Source organism: Phascolarctos cinereus, unplaced genomic scaffold (genome assembly GCF_003287225.1).
Source record: "Phascolarctos cinereus isolate Bilbo 61053 unplaced genomic scaffold, phaCin_HiC Scaffold_5;HRSCAF=322, whole genome shotgun sequence".
NCBI lineage: Eukaryota > Metazoa > Chordata > Mammalia > Diprotodontia > Phascolarctidae > Phascolarctos > Phascolarctos cinereus.
The window spans coordinates 215,545,944-215,571,107 of NW_027555958.1; the positions used below are offsets into that span (position 1 = coordinate 215,545,944).

At 37.7% G+C, this 25,164-nt stretch overlaps 1 protein-coding gene and 1 pseudogene across 11 annotated transcripts in view; both read right to left on the reverse strand.

Annotated features, from left to right (window-relative positions):
• Positions 1–25,164, reverse strand: part of MLIP (muscular LMNA interacting protein) — a 416,101-nt gene that overhangs the window by 342,348 nt on the left and 48,589 nt on the right. The gene's annotated exons all lie outside the window — the stretch shown is intronic.
• On the reverse strand, positions 3,375–4,577 carry LOC110213566 (dicarboxylate carrier UCP2 pseudogene; annotated as a pseudogene).

Sequence of the window (25,164 nt, forward strand, 5' to 3'; positions counted from 1 at the left end):
ATGGGATAATAATGTACCTACCTCCAAGGACTATTGTGAGAATTAAATGAGATCTGTAAAGTACTTTGCAACTTTACGTTATAAACAAAATATAGCTATTATTAATGTTATTAAATTATATAATTTAAACACTTTGCAAACTTTATAGTGCTATATAAATTGCTGGCTGTTACTATATAGCTAGGAGCCAAAATGTTCTAGGACATGAAATAGCTAAAGTAATTCTTGAGGCACATTTCACAAACCAGAGCTCTGGAAATCATGAAGCAAGTATACTAGGGAGGTCTCTTGGGCTATTACATTAGTAGTGAACCTGTGCTTAAAGCACTCAATTCCAGCACTTAAAATTTCTTCAGGCTATCGACTGGGAAATGGGGGAAAGAGAGAGAAATGGAAACTCTGACATTGTATCAAGCTGTGCAAGTCACAGCAGGATACTAAATAACTGAGGACAATCAAAAGAAGAACATAAATGACGAACAGCAAGCCAGTAAGGCTGACAAATAATATGAGATGAACAAAACTAGATATCTATAGTTTGGTAGAATAATAAAGTAATTATGGACAGGTACGTGGGATACCTGCTGGCAATGCTTGAGGACACCTGAAAGAGAAAGTATTCACTCACTGCAATTCTGCCAAAAGAGATAAATGAAATATAAAGAAGCGCGGGGCGGGGGGGGGGGGGAAGGATATTATCACTATTATTGTTATCATCATTGTCAATAACACCATTATTATTATTAGGTAAGGAGAAAGGCATAAGTATTTATATTATACCTACTATATGCCAGACATTGCACTACGCACTTTACAAATATCTCATTTGATCTTTACAATAACCCTGGGAGGTAGTGCTACTATTATCCCTATTTTACAGTGGAGAAAATTGAGGTAAACAGAGGTTAAATGACTTGCTTTGGGTCACAGAGCCAGTGTCTAAGGTCAGGTTTGAACTCAGATCTTCTTGACTCTAGGCCCAGCATTCTAACCACTGTGCCACCTACCTGCCTTTATTATTTTACTAACCCTTATATACTAGTATTTATTTCCTGTTTATCCTGTATATAACTTACTTTGTATATATTTGTTTCTCATTGTCTCTCTCATTATATTGCAAGATTCACGTGGGCAGATACTTTTGTTCCTTTTTGTATTCCCAGCACTTCGCACAGTACCTGACACATAGTAGGTGCTTTTAAAATGTTTATTAATTGATTGATCTTTTGGATGTCACATTTCTTCAGTGGGGCATTCCCTCTAGTGAAGCAGAATAGCAGAAAGTAACAGTTTTTGAACGAGCGCATTTGCATAGTTTCTAAAGGTATTTCAAGATGTAGAAATCACAGGTGTGTATAATGTCTCTCCTTTGCAGAGCCACTAGCTTCAAAGTAGGAAGTAATTAACTCCCTTTGCCACAATCCAATACTTGCGAAGTACTTTCCTATATGTGGTATTGTTAGTTTCTTTTCATTTTGTTCCTCCACGATAGTGACCCTGATCAGGGAAATTGGTCCAGTGAAAGTTGGAAATACTAAGTGTTCCAAGCTGATTGAGTTCTAAGACCACTCTAACTATTTCTAAAAATCCCCTGATTTTAAAAGTACACATAGGAGAAGTCAAAGAGAGGTTCTCACCAAACTCATTTGCTCCACTAAGGTTTTATTCAGTCCTGCACACTCATCCTCTTCCCAGGCTATATTTAGCTCCATGAAACCCAAGAGCCAAGAATGATACTACTTGGGTAAGATGAAAGCTATGGAATTTTAAGAGAAGTAGCTACAGTTTGTTTTCTTGTTTTGTTTTTTGACAAAAACTCATATTTTATCCCAAAAAATGCCAGGGAGTCCCAAGAATTCCTAGGAAGCCAAAAGACCCTTTCCCTCAAAGCTATATAATTAAAGATCTCCAACCATTGTTGGAAAAAATTTCAATGACTCAAGTTACCTTTAAGTACTTGTGCCATATATACTGCCTAGTGAGCAAAAATGGTCACTGAAGGGGTTAAAATGAACTTGAAGGTGGCAGAAAGGAAATCTACTACACTCAGAGTTAGTTAGGAAAAAGTTATTTTTAGACTGGAGCTTTCGGGAAAGCTCTAGGGCCTGGTCCAGAAATGAAGGGGAATCCAGTGGGCAGGCTTAGCTGTAATGATTCCTACTGTGTAGTATTAAGCAAGTCACTTCACTTCCCTCCGCTTCAATTTTCTCATCTGTTAAATGAGAGGGTTGGATTTCATGGCCTCTGAGGTCCCTTCCAGATCTCCATGTATGATCCTATGCTCCCTGCTGGTGTTCTGCGGAGAGGCCTTCCCTACCCATAGCGAAGTTAATTGCCTTACTAGCTTTCTCTAAGCCCATCAGGCCTGGCCTAATGCCTGCCAGTCAGCTCAACATTACTCCTAAGATCCCCAGACTATTTTTAACGCCTCAGTTTCAGGAATTCACTGAAGGCAGGCCAGGCCTTAAATAAACCTGCCATACAGGCATTGTGGCACCTGGTTTAGGAAGTTTTCATTTAAACTTGAATTCTTAAATACATGGACTTGATTGGATTTGGGCCTAAAATAATGGCAGAAAACCACACAAGTTCAGTTCTTGGGTTTGATCATAATTTATCAGTCAAAGAGGAAAATGTTCTTTAAACAGGAAAAAGATGCTGCTTAGCCCCCCTCCACCAGTGAGGAATGAATTTTCCATTGTCTTCTCTAAAAGCAGGGGTGAATTTTTTCCTGATCCATTCATGTTGTCTGATCTACTTATCCCAATTACCTACTTAATTCACATCTTTGCTAGAATATAGACAAGTCAGAGTTAGAGAATGTGATCTAGGTACAAGGAACAAAGTGATGCTAATTTATCCATTCCAATCCCACAACCTTGATCTCACTTACACCTTGTTCCAAATCCTTGTTTCTGAACCGGCATATCATGGTACTTTGTTTCATCGCAAAAGTATTGATAGTGTTGGAACATCTGAAATGTCTTCTTTTCCAGCAACAATTGTTAATAAGAGATTTTAGGGAATAGCCACGTAGTAAGAAGAGAGCAGCTTATATGTGCCCATATATGACCTATGCATGCAGAGCATAGCTGGATTATGGACATACACTGAGAGTTAAAAGGAGTCTTTTTTTTTTCCTGATTTGACTTTATTAGACATAAAGAGCTTAAGAATGGAGTGAGTATGCAATGGCAGGAAAGTGGTCTGGAGAAGGTTTAAATGGGGCTAACTCTTAAGCAGGAGTATAGGGGGATCCTTCAATGCTAAGGCAGGGGAGGAGAGGAGTAGGGGGAAAATGGGAGGGAGGAGAGGCAGGACGGGGTCAAACTCAAAGGGGACAGGAATCAGGCAGAAAGCTAGTAGGAGAGGGCTCAGAAAGGAGCTTCCCCGGAACTTCGGGTGGCCATCAGGGCCCGTTTCTGCAGCTCGTAGGTGACAAACATCACTACATTCCAGGGGCCCAAGTGGAGAAAGGAAGGCACAAACCCTTTGTAGAAGGCTTGGGGTCCCTCCTTCCGAAGCATAGTGAGGGCACAGTGGCCAGCACTAGCATACTGGCCTGCGGCAGAGTTCATGTATCTCATCTTGACCATGTCCACAGGGGAAGCAATGATGGTGGTGCAGAAGCCAGCCCCAAAGGCTGATGTGAAGTGGCATGGAAGGTCATCAGTCATGAGGTGGGCCTTCAGGAGGGCATCTTTGATGATATCATCGGTCACCAGCTCAGCACAGTTGACAATAGCATTGCGGGCAACATTGGGTGAAGTTCCTTTCCATAGTCCTTGAAGCCCCTCCTCTCGGGCAATAGTCTTATAAGCATCCATTGTGCCCTGGTATCTTCGGCTGCTACCTGCACGAGCCTGGGCCTGGAAATGTACCTTAACCACATCTGTGGGTTGGGCTACGCCCACTGCCAGTGCCCCTGTGGTGCAGCCTGCCAGGAGGCGGCTCCCAATGCCTGCATGCTCTGATCCCTTGGTGTAGAACTGCTTGACAGAGTCATAGAGGCCAATTCGGACAGAGGCAAAACTCATCTGGTGCCGCAGCCCAGCCACCAGCCCATTGTAGAGGCTGCCAGGGCCCTCAGTCTTCACCATGGTCAGAATGGTGTCCATGACACCTCAACACTGGGCAGCAGCAGGGGAAGCTCTGATGGCTCCCTGGCTCTCTCCCTGAATCTGCAGCTGGACTTTGGCTGTGTCCAGGGAGAAGGTGATGAGGTCAGCGATGCAGGCAGTGGTGCCAGCCTCAAGGAACTTTATGGTGGCTGTTGGGGGCATGTCTGTAGGCTTAAATCCAACCATGATGATGCTGGCTTTCTGCTACTTCCCAGGAGGCAAAGGAGAAATGGAAAGATAGCCTCCACTGAATGAGCAAGACGAGATAGAGGAACTCTTCCGGAGTCCTGATTTGGAGGGTCTCATGATGATGGCACCTTGATCAAGCTTCTGTAAAGGTGTCCCGCTCTTCAAAGTTGTTCATGGCAACCATGGCCCACTTCCCTTGATTTTCCATAGAAAGTTGTTGGGAAACTGAACACCTAATGATCATACTATGTGGCCAGGACCATAGAGAAAAACACCAGGAGGAGGTGGGAAGCACTAGCCTTCAGCAGAGTCTGGCATCTGGTGGGCTGGAGGGGCTGCCTAGTGGTCTCTCAGCTGCGTCTCTAATAACTCTCAGTCTTGGAGGAAGTTAAGCGTGCACTCTAAAAGGAGTCTTAAAGATCATCTAGTCCACAGAATCTCAGAGTTAGAAGGGACTTCAGTGGCTATTTAGTCAAACCCCTACTTGAATAAAGTTCCCTTATACAACATACTCACAAGTGGTTATTTAGCCTTGATGTAAAGACCTCCATTTCTAGATGGTTGTAACGGATAGAGTGCTGGGCCTAAAATCGGGAAGACTCATCTTCTTGAGTTCAAATCTGGCATTAGACACTTAATAGATGTGTGACCCTGGGCAAATCACTTAATCCTGTTTGCCTCAGTTTCTTCATCTATAAAATGAGCTAGAGAAGGAAATGGCAAGCCACTCTCACCCAGATCCAAATCTTCTTTTTTCTAGGCTATATTCCCAGTTCTGTCCTCATGTGGCATAAGGTAAAAGGCTTCCACTAACAAGGTGAATATCAAGTAGTCTTTTATTAATTAACATCTTTCCTAAAATATGGTGCCCAAAACTTAATACAGTATACCAGCTATGTACCTTTAGATACAAATCGGATACATAGATATATATGTATGTATACATACACACATACATACATATAGCCCTTGAGACTTCCTTCCTACTGGACAAGAATAATTAATGACTACTCTTTGTGTCAGACCATTCGTCCAGTTCTCAGTCTATCTAACTGAGCTTTTGTCTAGTCAGATTCTCTTCCTTTTCCAATAAGAAGAGCACTAAAGATTTATCAAAGCCCAACCCTCTTTATTTTCCAAATGAAGAAACTGAGGCCCAGAATAAATGACTTGCCCAAGGTCTCAGAAGTAGGAAGTAGTAGAACCAGAATTTGGATTCCAGTCCGCTAACTCCAATTTGAGCACAATTTTTCACTACGCTATGGAGAATAGATGGATAGGTAACTGAAGACAGAAGACTAAAAGAGGATATACTCTTCTTTAATGTCCTGATGAATCCTGAGAAAATTATAGGCATGACTTAGGGTTTTAAAATAACGAGTTCTGCTCTCATGAACCTTGGGGTAGGGGAGAGGAATTAATACAGTTTGGGGATGGCATGTTGTTGTTGTTGTTGTTTATCCTTTGTGCTCAAAAAGGACCATGACATCAGGAAGGTGATGTCATGACTTACAAGTGAATTGGATTTATGTATGGGAGGTAGGGTTTATTGGCTAGATTTCTTTCTTTCTTTTTTTTTTTTTTTTGCTTTTTTGGTGAGGCAATTGGGGTTAAGTGACTTGCATAGCTAGTAAGTGTCTCGTATCTGAGACTGGATTTGAACTCACATCCTCCTGACTCCAAGGCCAGAGCTCTATCCACTGTGCCCCTATATTTCTTTCTTAAGGACCAACTCTTAAACCCAAATCACTCTGGCTCTCATTGACTGGCCAACAACAGTTCCTAGGTCAAGTCTTATTTGGTCATTGTTTGGACACTGATGGCTCAGAGTAAATGTAAATCATAATTGTTTCTGTTTTGGCCAGAAATCCTAAGGGTCTTCCTCTCCCACATTGATTTTTTTTTGACTAAGTAAAAGAGTCCATTCTTTGCCTCATTTCCTACCCAGCCTTAATCACTGAATGGGCATTATATGGCTTTTAGGCAGAGTGATATTGACTTTCCTGCATTATAAGAATTGAATAGCTAATAGAAAAATGAGGAAGCAGGAGTAATGAGGCATAGTGGAAAGGTAATTCATTAGCTTTGGAGTAAGAGGTTCAAATCCCAGGTCTAATGTTTAATGTCTGTATGATACTGGGCAAATTATTTAATCTCCCTGGACCTCATTTTCTTCATTTGTAAAACGAATAAGTTGAATTAAATGATCTTTGAGGTCCCTTTCAACTTTAAATCTCTAATCCTATTATTTCAGCCTTTTGGCCCTTCAGGCCAAAAAGTATTTCAAAGAGCTATTTGAAAAAAAAGAGGGGTGAATTCTACATTACACTGGAAGAAATATTCTAAGTATTACTGTATAAAGCAAAATAAAATTAGCAGATCAGACATATCTAGTCCTTCATTCTAATTTCTATCATTTCCCAGAGTGAATCTGAAAACAAGAAAACATTTTGTCTATTTCCAAATAACTGCTTCCTTGAGGCTTTTGCAAAAAGATGCTGAAAGTTAGGAATATTTTCCTAAAAACATAAGAAATAAAGTGCCAATTTCAGATTTCTCCATTTGTCATATTTGTGCAGTAGCTTTGTGTTTCATTGACCAGTTAGCCACTGAATGACATAATTCAATCACTCAAACAGTGAACTTTAAAGCCAATTTGTTCTATATTAAATTAAAATGAATTGGACTAAAAGAGCTAAAAAGAATTCTGGTACACTGAACTAATCTTAGAATCACAGCTTTTAACCAACTGTGGGCTGAGATTTAAAGCAGAGAAGAACAGAGCAAATTTATGAATGTTGCTTCTGTTTACACTCCTATCACCAAGGCTAATTGTTTAAACTAAGCTTTGTGCCTTGATTATGGGCATTACTAAAGACTTAAATTTAAAGTCTGAGCAAATATTTTGATATATTGACACATCTGATCAATGTAGAAAAGTTCAAATAATTAACCTTGGAAACGGAAGTGTATAATTATCCTTGGAATGAAAATGCAAATAGAAGTGTTCATTGTTTTTCTCTCCTGTGTATATTAACCTAAATTTATTTGTTAGTCTTAACGTAAGTGATGCCTCTATAAAATTAAGATATCTCACTTAAAATCATAACAGTGAAAAGGTCATTGAAAGATTGTAGTGATAACCTTATGGTGGACTTTCAGCCAAAACTGAAGCATTGCAGATGGAGAATAGGCCTGAGTAGGAAGTTAAAATGGAGGTTTTCATAACAGCATTAAGTTCCTGGGGGATCAGGAGAAGTGCTTCAGAAAAGGAAGTGAAAAAGGATAAAAGATAAATTTGTTCTCTTTGAAAATTTTGCCTGTGGACTCACCCCACCTGAATAATGTCACACACGTAGATCTCTTCTACATATACATATGTGTGTGTGTCTATGTCTGTGTCTGTGCATTAATGCACATATATGCATATCTACATACATATTTATGTGCATATACATATTCACATATTCATGTGTATGCATATACATATGTCTACATAGTTTCATATTCATACTGTATGTGTTTTGGGGGCAGCTAGGTGATACAAGGGATAGAACACTGGGTCTGGAGTGAGGAAGACTCATCTTCCTGAGTTCAAATCTGGCCTCTTACGCTTACTAGCTGTGTGACCCTGGGCAAATCACTTTGCCCTGTTTACCTCAGTTTCCTCATCTATAAAATGAGCTGGAGTAGGAAATGGCAAACTCTTTGCCAAGAAAACCCCAAAATGGGTTATTTCCAAATATATCCCTCTTCCCTCTTCCTACCAAGGCAGACACATTTTTAAATAAAGAATGGAAAAGAATGAGATAAAAAAAAAGTTGTTCAGCAAAATGAAACAACACAACAATTGGGTCTGACAATATATGAAATGTGGCACACATCCATGATCCTCCACCTCTACAAGAAGGGAAGGGAGACACATCTTTTCATATCTTCTTTGAGATCGGGGGGGTTTTTTGTTATAATTATACAGCTTTCCATTTCATTTGGTCATTGTCATCCTTTCCATTTTTCTGTGTAAGTTGTTATCCTGACTTGGTTTAGTTCACTCTGTAACAGTTCATGGGTCTTCCTGTGCTTCTCTGAATTCTCTTTTATTTTTAAATACTTATAACACCTTTTGTGAACAGTATTGCACTTAATCATTTTCATAGATTCTAATTTGATCCATGTAGCACTGTGAGGTGAGAATATCACATGAAAATATTTTGTAAACTCCTTCAAAAGTCAACAAACAGTCAAGGCAAATCAACTAGCTCATATTAAGCACTACTATGTGCCAGGCATTGTGCTAAGCACTAGGAATACAAAGAAAGGTTAAAAAAAATAGTCTCTGCTCTCAAAAAGTTTATGAAGGAGACAGCATGCAAACAATATGTACAAACTTTATATATATATATATATATATATATATATATATATGTGTGTGTGTGTATATGTGTGTGTGTGTATATGTGTGTGTATCTATATATGTATATGTGTCTGTACATACCTATATATGTGTGTATCTATGTATGTATGCACATATATATATATATATATATATATACACATATACATACATACAAACATGTATATGATAAATTAGTGGTAGTCTCAGAAAGAAAGGATTCCAAAAATTAAAGAGGACTGGAAAAGGCAGAAGGTAAGACTTTAACTAAGACTTGAAGGAAGTCAAAGAGACGAGTAAGTGGAGATGAAGTGGGAAAAAATTTTAGGTATGAGAGACAGCTATAATTCTGAGCAAAAATGCTCATAATTCAGAGATAGAGTGTTATACAAAAGAAAACTAAAGGAAGCCAGTTTCAATTGGATTGAAGAGTACATGAAGGAGAGCAAGACATAAGAAGACTAATAAGGTAGGAAGAAGCCAGGTTACAAAGGCTTTTAAAAGCCTGAGGATTTTGTATTTGATCTTAGAAGTAAGAGGGAGCCACTGAAGTTGATTAAAGAAGGGGATGACATGGTTAGACCTCTTTAGCAAGAGGTTTACCAACAATTTTATGAATTGGAGTGAAGGAGTGACCTGAGGCAGGGAGCTCAACCAACAGGCTCTTGCAACAGTTCAGGCATAGGGTAATGAAGGCTTGCATGAGGGTGGTGGCAGTGTCAGAGGAAAGAAGAAGGCATATATGACAGATGATATAAAAGTAGAAACAATAGGACTTAACAACTTGATGGAAATTAAAGAGAGTGTCAAGAATGACACCTGGATTATAGAGCAGAAAAAAATAATAACAAAATTCATCTGGAAGAACAAAAGGTCCAGAATATCAAAGGAATTGATGAAAAGAAATGCAAGGGAAGGTGGCCTAGCCATATCAGATCTTAAACTGCATTATAAAACAACAATCATCAAAACTACTTGGTACTAGCTAAGAAATAGAGTGGTGGATCAGTGAAATAGGTTAGGTACGCAAGACAGTAGTCAATGACTATAGTAATCTACTATTTGATAAGCCCAAAGACTCCAGCTTCTGGGATAAGAACTCATTATTTGACAAAAACTGTTGGGAAAACTGGGAAATAGTATGGCAGAAACTAGGCATAGACCAACATCTTACACTGTATACCAAAATAAAGTCACGATGGGTATACAATTTAGATATAAAGTCTGATACTATAAGCAAACTGGGAAAGCAAGGAATAGTTTACCTGTCAGATTTATATAGAATGGAAGAATTTATGACTGACAAGAGACAGAGAACATTATGAAATGCAAAATGGATAGTTCTGATTACATTAAATTGAAAAGTTTTTGCACAAACAAAGTCAATTCAACCAAGATTAGAAGGGAAGCAGAAAGCTGGGAAACAATTTTTACAACCAGTATCTCTGATAAAGGACTCCGTTCTAAAATATAAAGAGAAATTCATAAAGCTCACACACACAGCAAAGGCAAGTGACTGCAGCAGCAGCAGCTTGGGAAATTCTTTACCCAGAGACAGTAAAAGGATCAGACAACTGGTCAGAAAGAGATTACAGGGACCTTTTGCTGGCACTGGGTACAGCTGACACTGATTTAGCAACTCTATTGCACATATGCAGTTCTGGGTCATAGTTCCAGGGCAGAAAGGAGAGCTGCTGGTCTGTCAGGAGCAGGGGCCCTGGCCACAATTCCAAATCAAAGAGGAAAGCTAGTACTTGCAGCTGTAGGACAGCAAAGGCCCTTCCAAGATAAAGAACAGAATACAGATTAAGAAAGCAATGATCATACCTCTCCCAGGATCACATAAACTTGGAAACACCAAAAACTTGTAGGCCCTCAGAACTAATTTGAAAACAGCACCAAGAAAAAGCTTGAAGCTTGGGACAGGGCCTCATCAACCCCATGGGAGCAGAGCCCAACTTTAACATAAAGCTCAAAGTCAAGAAAAAGGCTGGAAAATGAGCAAACAACAACAATTAACCATGAAAAGTTACTATAGTGTCCAGGAAGACCAAGATATAAACTCAGAGGAAGAAAACAATGGGAAAACAACCATCTCAAAACAAGCTTCAAAGAAAAATGCTAAGAGGACCCAAATCCAACAAGAATTCCTGGAAGAGTTAAAGAAAGAGGTATAAGTGGTAGAGGAAAAATTGGGAAAATAAATTAGAGTGATGTAAGAAAATTATGAAAAGAGAATTAACAGCTTGGTAAAAGAGGCACCAAAAAAATACTCAAGAAAAAAAACCTTTAAAAAAAGAATTGGCTAAATGATAAAAAGAGGCACAAAAATCCACTGAAGAAAAGCACTCTTTAAACAACTGAATTGGCCAAATGGAAAAGGAGATACAAAAGTTCACTAAAGAAAATAATTCCTTAAAAATTAGAATTGGCATGCGGAAACTAGTGACACCATGAGACATCAAGAAACAATTAAAGTCAAAAGAGTGGGGGAGGGAGGGAATGAAGAGAATGTGAAATATCTCATGGGGGGGGGGGAAACTGACCTGAAAAAATAGATTGAGGAGAGATAACTTGAGAATTATTGGACTAGCTGAAAGTCATGATTAAAGAAAGAACCTAGACATCACATTTCAAGAAGTTATCAAAGAAAACTGCCCTGATATATTAGATAAAAAGGTAAAATGGAAATTGAAAGAATCCACTGATGAACTCCTGAAGGAGATCCCAAAATGAAAACTTGCAGGAATATTATAGCCAAATTCCAGAGCTCCCAAGTGAAGGAGGAGATATTACAAGCAGCCAGAAAGAAACAACTCAAATATTATGGAGCCACAGTTAAGATCACACAAGATTTAGCAGCTTCCACATTAAAGGAGCAGAAGACTTATAATATGATATTCTGGAAGGCAAAGGAGATAGGTTTACAACCAAGAATAACTTACCCCAAAACACTGAGTACTATCCTTTGAGAAGAAAAAAAAAAGGATATCTAATAAGATAGAGGGCTGTCAAAAAGACCAGACCAAATCTGACATTCAAACACAACAAGACTCAAGAGAAGTTTAAAAAGGCAAACATGAAAGAGAAACCAAGGTATTCAATGAAGTTGAACTATTTACATTTCTTTATGGGAAAATGATACATAGAACTTCTAAGAACTTTATCATTATTACTGCAATTAAAAGGAGTTTACATAGACAGAGAGCATGGATGTGAGTAGATTGTGTTGGAATGATCTCCCAAAAAAAGAAGGAGTGAGGAGGAGATATGCAGTGGGAGAAAGGGGAAGGGAGAGATGAAATGGGACAAATTTTCTCACACAAAAGAGGCACACAAGGAATAGCTTTTACAATGAAGGAATAAATGGAGAGGCAGACAGTGCTTGAACTTCACTCTCATTGGAACTGGTTCAAAGAGAGAAGAATATATATATGCTATAGAAATTATCTTAATCAGCGTGGAAATAGGCAGAGAAGAGGATAAGAGAAAGGGAGCAGGGGATGACAAAAAGGAAGGTAGATTAAGGGAGGCAGTGATTAGAAGTAAAGTAGACTGTTGAGGAGGGCCAGGATAAAAAAAGAGAGAAGAAGAGATAGAGAAAATGGTATGGAGGGAAATACACAGTAAGTAATTATAGCTGTGAATGTGAATTAGATGAACTCACCCATAAAATAGAAGTAGATAGCAAAATGAGTTAGAAACCAGAATCTAACAATATGTTATTTACAAGAGAAAATCTTAAAACAGGAAGACACACACAGAGTTAAAATGAAGAGCTAGAACAAATCTGATATACATCAGGTGAAGTGTAAAAAAAAAAAAGGCAGGAGTAGCAATCATGATCTCAGACGAAGTTAAAGTAAAAAAATAGACCTAATTGAAAGAGATAATCAAAGAAACTACATCAATCTAAAAAGTACCATAGACAATGAATTGATATCAAAAACTTTTATAGCAAGTGTCTCTGATAAACGCCACATTTCTTAAATAGATACTGAGAACAAAATTGAGTCAAATCTATAAAAATAAAGCACATTTTTTAATTGAGAAATGACATAAAAGGATATGAACAGGCAGTTTTCAGAAGAAGAAATCAAAGCTATCAATAGTCATATGAAAAAAATGCTCTATTGTTTAGAGAAAGGTAAATTAAAACAACTCTGAGGTACCACCTCACACCTATCAGAAATAACAAATGCTAGAAGGAATGAGGGAAAATAGGTACACTAATGGACTTCTGGTGGAGTGGTTAACTAGTTCAACCATTCTGTAAAACAATTTTGAGCCATGCCCAAAGGGCTACAAAACTGTGAATTCCTCGACATAGCAATACCGTTATTAGATCTTTACCACAAAGAAATCAAAGGAAAAGAAAAAGTACTTACATGTACAAAAATATATATAGCAGCTCTTTTTGTGGTGGCAAAGAATTGGAAATCAAGGAGATGTTCATTAATTGGGGAGTAGCTAAACAAGCTATGGCATATATTAGCTATAGTGCTAGAAGAAATGATGAGGGGGGAAGTGGTTTCAGAAAAACATGGCAAGACCTATATGAATTGATGCCAAGTAAAGTGAGAAGAACTGGTAGATCATCGTGTGCAGTAACAACAATACTGTAATAATGATCAACTATAAAAGACTTGGCTACTCTAATCAATATAATGATCCAAGAGAATTCCAAAGGACTCCTGATCAAAAAAAATGTTCTAGAAAAAAATTCTAGAGAGAGAAACGCTAAACTCAGTGAAAATTGAAGAATAATTTTCTCACTTTATTTATTTTTCTTTCTTTTAAAAAATATGTATGGCTGCAGAGAGGATTCTGAGAAGATGGCGGAGTGGGTCAGAAAATTCTAAGCTCTCCAGATTTCCCCCATGAACAAGATAAAATAGCACCTCAAAGAGAATAGAGAGCAGTAAAAATAAATGAACTGGGGCAGAGCAGTAGTCCTCCTGGGACAACTGGAGAACAATAAAAATCCCAGGACTGAGGTTTGGTTCCTGTGAAGTGTAAACATCTCCAGGCTAGTTCCACTGAAACAGCAAGCAGTGAACCCTGATGTTAGCTCAGTCCCAGCCACAGGAATTTTCACTTCACAAACAGTGTGAGAAGTCAGGCGTCTGAGCAGGGGTAGTTTGAGGAAACCTCTGCTGATAAAGGATGCCAGACCCAGCTATGCTGCCAAAATGTGGCCCTGGGCAAGAAGGAACCAGCACGTGACTAATGAGTGCAGAAGCAGTGGTGTGGGGACTCCACTGGCTGTGGACACATACAGGAGGGCAGAGTCCTTGGTTTCAGTTCCAAGCCAGAGAGGAAACCTGAAGGAAGACTTAAGGCCAGAGGCACCATCCCCCATGCCCCAGGATTGTGGGTAATTAGAACAAGTTGCTATTTAAAAAAATGAGCCAGCAAAGGAGAAAGAACCCAACCACAGAAAGTCACTATGGGAATAAAAAAGACAGGGGTTCATCTTCAGAGGAAGACGCTGAAGCAAAAAAAGCCTCTCCTACTCCAAAGAATAGTGTTAAATGGGCACTTGCCCAAAAAGAATTCATAGAAGAATTTTTAAAAGACTTTTAAAATAACAAATGAGAGACATTAGGAAAAAAATTTTTTAAAAAAAGAACAATTCAAGAAAAACAAGAAAGTTAACCAACTAGAAAAGGAGATCCAGAATCTTGAGGGGAAAGAATGACTACTTGAAAATTAGAACTGGGCAAGGGAAAGCCTGTGAAGCTGTAAGAGACAAAGAAATAATAAAACAAAACATGAAGAATGAAAAAATAGAAGAGAATATGAAACATCTTATAAGAAAAACAACTGATCTGGAGAACAGATCAAGAAGATAAAACATAAGAATAATCTGACTATTTGAAAGCTATGACCAAAAAAAAAGGAATTTTGATACAATACAAGAAATAATAAAAAGAAAATTGTCCTGAAGTGTTAGAACAAGAGAGGAAAGTAGAAATAGAAAAAATACATTGATCACCACCTGAAAGAGATCCTATGAAGAAAAGGTACAGGAATATCATAGTTAAATTCCAAAACCTCCCGCTCAAGGAGAAAATATTATGAGAAACAAGAAAAAAAAATTGGTAAATGGAGAGCCACAATTAGAATCACACAAGACCTAGCAGTGGCTACACTGAAACACCACAGGTCTCAGAATACCATATATTGAAGAGCAAAAGAACTGGGGTTGCAGCCAAAAATATCATGCCCAACAAAGTTAAGCAAAATCCTAAACAAAAAAAAAATGGATATTCAATGAATTGCCAGACTTTCAGGATTTTATCACAAAAAGACCTGAACTTAATAGAAAATTTGACATACAAGGTAAACATCAAAGACTAATTACAAGGGATTTAATAAGGATAGACTGTTTACTTTTTATATGAAGAAATGTAAACTGTATATCTAAGGCTGTAATTAGTAATGGGGTAGCTAAAAAAAAAAAGACTAGGGTAGAGCTGAGTATGATGTGATACTAAAAAGTAATACTGTATAGGAAAAGGTAAAAAGAGTAATTATCTCATACAACTGAGGTGCAAGAGGAAGAAATGACACAGAGGAATTAGATGGAGGAAAAGAGCTGGTAGTTCAGGAACCCTACTCTCATCGGGAATGTGTTAAAGAGGGAACAATACATATGTATATAGGAGGGTATAAAAGTCTTCTAAATTCAGAAAGAAATAAAAGGCTAACGGGGTAGAGAGGAGGGTGGGATTTTTAGAGGGAACCCTACTCACATCAGATATAGGCTAAAGAGAAAATATATATATTTAGAAGGAAATAAAAGTCTTCTAAACTTATAAAGAAATAAAAGGGTGAGGGAATAAGATGAGGAGGGGTATAGAAGGGTGTCTATATTAATGGGAATGGGATAATAAGAGAAATTATACACACACATATATACATACATATAGAAGGTTATAAAAGTCTTCTAAATTCAGATACAAACAAGATGGCAAGGGGAAAGAATGCAGGGAGAGAAAAAGGGAGGGATCTTTGGAGGGGGCTAGATTAAGTAATGCAGGGGGCAAGGTAGTGGATAGAAGTAAAGTAGAGGACTCAAGAGGGATAAGAAAAAGAGATACAAACATAGAATAAAGATCAAGAGTAGAATTTATTAGAGGAAAAAGAGCAGGGGTAATAATCATGATCTCAGACAAAGTTAAAGCTAAAATTGATTTAATTAAAGAAAAAAATAGGGAAACTGCACTATATGTCAACCACATTAATCAACATTGTTTTACACTATTCAAAATAACTAGACAGTATAAGGTTGGAATATTGCTGCAGTGTAAGAAATGATGAGTTGGTGGATTTGGAAAAATATGTAAAGACTTGTACTTATGAAGGAATATGTTATCCACCTTTAGAGAAACAGAACACAAACAAGTATAGTGTGGTCTTACATAGATGCATATGAATGTGTACGTGTATATGTGTATGATTATAGATATATGTGTATGTAAGTATATGTATTTGTGTATGTAACTATATGTGTATATACATGTATACATATGTGTGTGTGTGTGTGTGTGTATATATATATATATGAATGTGTATATATATACATGTGTGTATGCACTTAATTGTAGCCTTCTTGGGAAAAGGGTAGAGGAGAGGAAAGGGGAAAAAAGAACAAAGTAAAAAGTGTACAGCAGAGAACAAAATAAAACCTACAAGGAAGTAAAGAAAAGACGGACAACTCTGAACACAGTGTACAGTATTTGTTACATAGGCTTCCTTAAAATGGAAATTTATTGTTTTACATTTTGAATCGTTTCTTATGTTCTGCTGTGCACATGGCAATATTTTATTTTCTTTTTTTGTATTTAAATTTTAGTATTTGTTTCTTTTTCTTATCTTTTTTAGTACTTAAGTTGAACATTTTTTAAATTTACCAAAAAATATGGCTAATCATGCTTTGCGTGATTTCATGTGTATAATTGATATCATATTGCTTGCCTTCTCAGTGAGTAGGGGAAGGGTAGGAGGTAGGGACAGACTTTAGAACTCAAAATTTAAAAAGAAAAGAATGTTTAAAATAAATAAATAATAAATTAAAATGTTTAATGAAAGAAAAGAAAAGAAAAAAGAGGTCTATGGAACATCTAGTTTGAGATGTTTAATAACCAGTTCTGGGGATGGTATATATTTCTTTACATTTTGTCTAAGCTCTGCCTTCTCTGTTTTAAACCTTTTATACTTAGATGTTTTTCATCCGAAATGGAATTTATCTTCTACAGACAGTGTTTATCTTCTACTTAAAATTGTATTAAAATTGTGAAATTACCCCCCCTCAGTTCTCTTGGAAGGCAGAGGAGAACCGTGTTACTTTGGATTTTCTTTATTTACCACCTAAAACTTTCTGCAGTGAACCAAGAATATTGACATGTTTTGTAATTCAGCCAGACAAGTGGACAGCCAGCCTTTACTAAAATACCTCAACTTAAGGGAAATTGACTACCCCTCCCTGTTCTAGTTCTGAATAGCTCTAATGGGTAGGAAATTTCTCCTGACATTAAACGTAAATATACCCCTTCCAAACATCCACTCTGTTCCATGGAATATATGGAGCAAGTATAATCCTTCTTCTATGCGATAGCCCTTCAAATGAGGGAAGGCAGATATCATATATCCTTCAGCCCCAAGTCTTCTCTCTTCCAGGATCCACATTCCCATTTCCCTTAGCTGATCCTCATATGACCTGATCTTAAGGCCCTTCATCACCCTGGTTCTTATCCTCTGGAAATTCTCAACTTTGTCAGTGTTCTACCCTAAATATGTTTCTAATGCAGATTTTTGACCACTCCATAACTTCTCATACAAGTATGTCTTTCCATAAATTTTCAGCGGATGATCCACAGATCTGCTAGTGAACTTCTAAATTCTTCTACATGTAACTCTTTACCAGCATCAAAGACTACTGGGAAGTATAGCTTTTATCTGCTAATAAGAGGACCTGAGGGATCATGGAAAGTGGGAGCCATTAGGGATGAAGAAGCCCAAGAACTTTTCAGTTCCTTAGACAGGAGAGTGACCCAGGAGTGCTTGCTCACTAACAAATGAAGGGTATTTCTACCTCAAATTCAATATAAGAATGTTCAGTGAGAGTCTCGTCTGGCTCACTAATCCATGAAAAGCATAATTCTCCTGTAAGGAATTTGTTGTTTGCCTTTATGTGTTGGCCTTGGGTGACCCCGTGAATTTATCCACTCTCAGTTCCTCCCCCTTGCTTTAGAAACCATGCAGTTGAAGGGCCTCTTATTTCTCCTTCCCAAGTCTCCTCTCTCCATTTAGGCAAAGATGATATGTGTCTTACTGTGCTAATCCCCATGGCTGTGGTTGATCTATAAACCTGATTAACATTTATAAATGAACAAATCTGTTCAGTTTTTCTGCAGACAAGGTGTTGCTTGAGATCAGAGTATGCACTGTCAAAGAGCCCTGAGGATTTTTGTTTGTTTTTTTTTGTTTTGTTTTGTTTTCACAAACTATACCAAGACCCTTCATTTCTAGAATGGGAGGTAGAAAGCCCTCTCTGGAGGCTCTCATGTCATGTCATATTAGTTTCATAAGTAACCCTATACTTCTACCAGACAGAACCTGAAAACTTGAATGACCCAATTCTATTTCCCTTGGAAGCCCATTGAAGCCATGCTTCCACTGATAGTGTGAGTGCTGGTCTCTTGTGATCCACAGCAATACCTCATATTACAAACATACCGAAGGTACCAATATTGCATTCAGGCTGTGATATCTCCTGTTTCTCATCCTAACCACATGAAAAGCCCACTTATTTTTCAGTATACATGTGATTTATTATCAACATTTATCTGCGCCAGCCTGTTGGTAATATACTACAGCCTAGGTAAGACAACCAACATGGCAATCCATGAAATAGTACGTGTTTAGATATGTCAAATATCACAAAAGTATTTAGCATAGATAGAAAAGTGTTTCCTTGTGAAGTGACATCCATGCTCCTCTCTCTCTCTCTCTCTCTCTTCTCTCTCTCTCTCTCTCTCTCTCTCTCTCTCTCTCTCTTATCTGGCTCACTTGCCCCAACCTGCATGCATGATGCTAGGATCTAGCAAGATTTTCTGGGGGTTGGCAGAAAGGAGGACATGGCCACAGCCACCAGGTGGCTACAATTCACTCTTAAAGAGTGGAATAGCCCTGGTGTGGGTCATACATTGCTCCTACTTGCCACTACAGATCTTGAATCCCTGCTAGTATGCTTCCCACCCACAAATACCATTGACTTTTAATCATTATGCATTTACTAATCAAGACAAAAGCAAGAATAATCATAATATAATAATTAGTCAATAGCAAGCAAGGATAAAAACAATGAAAACACAACAGTTTAGCCATTAACCTGGGTCACACTCTCCCAGCAATGGGTCATCCATGATAGAAAGAGGGGGTACAAACTTATAGAAACTTATTAGAGAGGCATTGAAGTAGAGAAACCCATATGCCCAGGATAACTGTGGCCTATGGGTCTTGATGACCTTGGTCTCTTTAGAGAATAATCCATACTAAGTATTACCTTCCAGAAAAGAACCTTCCTTTTCCGAGCTTCATCATTCTCCTTTTAGAGAAAACTGCTTCTCTCCTAGTCTTGAGATACAAAAGCAGTATTAAGCTCATGTAGCAAAAGATTGACATTACATTTTTTTCAGTGACAAGCCTAGAATCCACAGAGCTATGGAGGCCTGGACTTTAGGATATGAAGAGTTTCTCCCTTTCTAGCCAGAGAAGGTAGTAGAGGGAAATGTAGCCAAGCCTCTAAGGCAGTCATTCTCCAAGTGTGGTCCACTGACCCCTAGGGATCTCAGATACTATTTTAAAGGGTGTACAAGATCAAAACTATATTTGAAATGGTACCAAAATATTGTATTTCTATAAAAATGCTATTACCTTCTCCAACTACATGTCTATGTAAATTGGATTTTCTTTATATACTGGAACCAAAATAACAGATCGAATGCCAAGGCAGAAATGAGAGTCCAATGGTCTTCTCTCAAGCCAGCCATTAAAGAGATTTGGAAAAACACGTAAAGCAGTGCCATTCTTCTCACTAAATTTTTGTTTTGGAAAAAGTGGTTATTTTTCATCTAAAAATATGTTATTCAACTTAACATGAAATAAGTTTTATATTACATTTAATAAATTAATAAATGCATATTTTAAAATTGTACCACTTAAGTTCTAATACAGCAAATATTGACAGGTCCAAAAGTTCTTTGATGCAAAATGTATCAGCAATAAATTCCAAAATCCTAAAAACAGTCAAATGCAAATTAGCTACTGGAAAAAAAAAAACTATCTCTACCATCAGGCTGTTCTGCCTCAGAGCTGCTTTTTAGACAGATTCTCTTAGTACTTTTTCTCTGAAATGCTAGTTTATCTCAGGTCCTCACAACTGTGTTTCTTCAAACTGCCTTTCTATGTGTTTTCCTTACACAAACGTCCTTTTCCTGACCCTTTCAGCAAATAAAATGTCTATATATAAAAAAGAGGCAGTACCTTACAGTTATTTCACCTTTATTAGTTACAAATTGTTCCTTAATCACTATAAACAAAGTGAGGTTCAAATAGGTCTATTTCTTATTTTTTCAATTAGATTTAAAAAGTAAAATAATCTATCTCTATCTCTCTCTGTCTGTTTCTCTCTCTCTCTCTCTCATACACACACACACACACATACACACACACACACATACACACACACACACATCCAATTCCATTCTTACATAAAGAGAAAGAGAAGGAAATGGGGTATAAATAGTCAGAAGAAGAAAGAATGAAAAGAAATCTGACTGCTTTGACTCACCCAAATTCTAGTACTGAACCTAGAAATGTAAGTGAATTAAATTCAATTTGACCAGTATTTATTATGGATCTACTGTGTGTAGTACTGAAAGAGTTACCCAGTTTAGCTATGCCATGGTTCATACCCACATTGTTTACGGTCTAATAGAACAATGTGGCACATATACAAATAGCTATAACACATAACTGATGATAGAAGCGTCTGAATATGGTGTGGTGGAAAGATCATAGATTTAGAGTCAGAAAAGACATGAGAGTGAATTTGCCTCACTAAATTACAGAAAGACTAAAGATTTTTCAGCAGAATAGTGATATAACTAGATCTATGGCTAAGGGGCATTACTCTGGAGATAGAGTATGAACCGGAAGCAGTAGAGAGTGAAAGCAGGAAAATACTATAGAATAATTTTACAGTAGGTCGGGCAGGTGATAATGCTAACCTCTACAAAGGTGACAGCAGAAGGAATAGAAAGGAGGGAATGGAGGGTGGAGATAGTAGTATAACAACAGGATCACATAAAGAGTTAGAAATGGAAGGAAGCTTAGAGTTCATCTAGTCCAAATCTCTCATTATACAGGTGAAGAAACTGAGGCCCAGGGAGATTAAATGATTTGTGCAAGTTCACACGTGAATTGATCAATCATTAAGCATTTATGAAGTACTTGATACGTGCCAACCACTGTAGTCTGGGAATACAAAGACAAAAATGAAATAGCCTTTGCCCTCAAGGAGTTTATAATCTATTGCGGGAAACAACATACAAAATATCTACAAAATAAATACAAGATAATTGGATGGGGGGTACACAAAGTACTGGGGAGATTAGGAAAAGCTTCATGTAGAAGGTGATGCTTGAGCTGAGTTTTGAAGGAAGAAAGGGATGCTAAGAGGTGGAGATGAGGAAAGAGTGCATTCCAGGCATGGGGGACAAACAGCCTGTGCAAAACTTGGAAATAAAATGTCATGCATGACAAAAAGGGAAAGGCTCCATGGGTTAATTGTGGAGTACATGAAACATATATATTACATATTGAGTAATATTTAATAAGATGAAAAGTAGATAAGAGCCAGATTTTAAAGGACTTTTAAAGACAAAAAGAAGAGCGTGTTGTTCTTTGAAGCACTAGGGTATTACTGGAGTTTATTGAGTAGTGGAGTGACAATGTCAGACCTGTGCTTTAAGAAAATCATTTTAGGTGTTATGTGGAGGATAGATTTAATTAGAGAGCGTTGAGGCAAAGAAGCCAATTAGGAGTTTATTACAACGATCTATGTAAGAGCTGATAAGAGGGCTTAAACTAGAGTGGTGTGATATGGATAGAGAGAAGAGGATAGATGTGATAAATGTGTAGAACAAACTGATTAGATAAATGAAGTAAAGAAGAATGAGGAGGTAAAGATAATGCTGGCATTGTGAACCTGGGGGAGGGATGTTGGTGAACTGGACAGAAATAAGAAAGTTCAAAAGAGTGGGCCTAAGGGTGAAAGAGGCGTGTGAGAATAATGAGTTCTACTCTGGATATGTTGGGTTTGAGGTGTCTATGGGATATCTAGTTTGAAATGTCCAATAGGCAGTTGCAGAGACATGAGGAGCTCAGGAGAGAGAGAGACTAGATCTGGATATATAAAATTGGGAGTTATCTGCAGAGATGATAATTAAATCCAAGAGAGCTGATGAGATTGCCAAGAGAGGAAGAGTGAATATATTTAGAAGTGAGCCAGGATAGAGCTTCAGGTAATACACATTATTGGGGGCATGATATGGACAATGATCTAGCAAAGGAGACTGATAAAGAATGATCAGACAGGTAGTAGGAGAACCAAGAGAGCAATGTCATAAAAATACAAAATGGATAGAGTATTTGGGAGGAGGGAACAGTTAATTGTATTAAATTTTTTTTGTTTATTTTTGTTTTGTTTTGGGGGGTGGTTAGGCAATTGGGGTTAAGTGACTTGCCCAGGGTCACATAGCTAGTAAGTGTCAAATGTTTGGTCTGAGGCCGCATTTGAACTCAGGTACTCCTGACTTCAAGGCCAGTGCTCTATCCACTGCACCACCTAGCTGCCCCCTAATTGTATTAAATGTTGCAAGAAGTTGAAAAGGATGAGGACTAAGAAAAGGCCATCAGATTTGAAAATTAAGGAAGTATTGGTAAACTGTGAAGAGAGCAGTTTCAGTTGAGTAATGAGGCCAGAAACAAGGTTGTAAATGGATGGGGTGTGAGTGAGAAGTGAAGAAGTGGAAGCAATAAGTATAAACAGTTTTTTCTAAGAATTTATCTGAAAAAAAAAAGAGAGGAGAAATATAAGCTGATAGCTTGATGGGATAGTAGGTCAAGTGAGGGTTTTTTAAAATTTGTTTTTAATGAGAAACTTGATTGCATTTATAGGTAGTAGGTATAAGGAGACATTGAAGATTAGGGGAAGGGGGTGGATGATAGTGGGAACAAAGTGCTGGAGAAGATTGGAAAAGATGGGATCAAGGTAGCAGTGTGTAGGTAAATGTTTAATAGTTAACTCTTTGGGAAAAAATGTACACTTTAAAGTTTAATCTGAATTATTAACATTTTCTCACCTCTATATAATCAACAAAACAATTAAGTCAAGCCCTGATCTATAGAGGCTGCTTATTTCCGAGGTGTAAATGCTCTCACTGGAAATTTAGCAATCAGCTCTTGCAGGCCTATACAAGCTGTTTCCAGCATTTCCCTGGATCGAGTACTTGTAGAAGAGTCGGTCTGGGCAGGTAAAAGACGTATCTTTTCCTCACACTCTCAGGTAAGGGAGGAAAGAATAGGACATAATGCCAAGGGATTTTGATATGTAGAAAATGGAAAGTTCAGCAAATAGTCTCTATTTTTCTCAGTAAAATATGAGATGAGATCTTCAGGTCAAAGGGTTAAGGAAATAGTGACATGAAGGGAGAGAACTTTTGAAACATCCTCTGTGGGAATAGAGAATCAGTTAGAGAATAGGATAAAGAATTGCTGTGTGGGAGTCATGTTCATGGAGGTGATGGTCAAAACCACGGCAGTGGAGATTGCCAAGAGAGAAAGGGGATTTAAAAAGAGAAGAGAAGATATCCAAGGACAAATCCTCTGAAAACATTCACCTTACGGAGTCTAAGATGGATCTCATTTACTGGAGGAGATTTTAAAACTTCTATATGTGTCCTTTAACTTCTGAGATATCGGCCAAGTTGCACCCCCCTCCATGACAATGAATATGTCCATTTGGCTTCAACCTAAGTGTACAGTGATTGAGGTGATTCAACGGTTTGTGCTTTTTCCAGTTTTAGAAAGCATAGAACTGGCATGAAAATTAGCCCCAAGGCATGTAAGCATGTGGGACAGATGAAAAGTTCTACCAAGGATAAATGAATGCTATCTCATTATTCCTTCTGCCACCTGGTTTGTTCTCCATCCCCCATCTCTATCTCCCCTTCCTTTCATAATTCTGCCATTCCTTAAGAAGTAAATGGAAAGCTGTGTTTGCAAGAGTGAATAGCTAAGGGTTTGAAGTTTACAAAATAAGGCTGGAAAGATAGATTGGGGAAAGATTGGGCAAGGTGCATTGAATTTCAAGTTAAATATTTTGAGGTTTTCCTTCTAGGTGATTGGCAGTCATTCTAATGTATCTAAGCAAGGGAATGATATGATGAAAATGGTATTTCTGAATAATTACTCTTACATTGGTGGTCAGAACAAATTAGATTGGAGAGACCATAATGGAAAATAACCAGTTAATAGGTTATTACAACAGTCCAGGCAACAGTTGATAAGGGTGTAGACTGTTGACAGTGGGAAGAAAAAATGGTTGTGAGAGACCTGTAAAGAAAGAATTAACAAACAAGGTATGGTATTTGGAGTGAGAGAAACATCAAATGAGTCTCCAAACCTAGGTTACTGAGAAGATAACAATGGCATAAAAATGGCATAGAGGGTAAAACCCTGGACTTGAAGTCAGAAAGACCTGAGTTCAAATCCCATCTCTGACACTTACTATCTATGTAACCATAGGTAGGTTACTTTATTTCTTTGAATTTTGGGCAACTCCATAAGACTTACTATCAAGTCAAGATGGAGTTTCTACCTACACTGGTAAAGGGAAGTCTAACATAGTGCCCAGCACCAAGTAGATGCTAACATAAATACTTATTTCCAAAAATAAATACTTATTTCCTTCCTTTCCTTCTGTCTTTTCCCTTTTCTTACCATAATTCCAGTGCTTTTTCCATCAGACTTTTAAGTCAGAAAGGGGACACAATATTGGAAGGAAAGATATATAAGGACTTTGACATGAAGGCAATTCTTTTATATTTTTATTAATATCTTTTGTTTTCACATATTCTAGATTTCCTCCAAATCCTTTTTCCAGCCCTCCATCCAGAGTGTCATTCCTGATAAGTTTTTAAAATAAAGGGAAAAAAAGGAAAAAATGCTTAAAATCCAGCAAAACCAATCAAGACATTAAAAATGTGACATTATATGTAATGTTCCACATCTGTGGATGCTCTGTCTCTTCAAAGAAGTTGGGGGAGGTATCATCTCATATCTTTTCTTTGGGGCCAAGCTCGTTCTTCATAATTTTGCATCATTCAG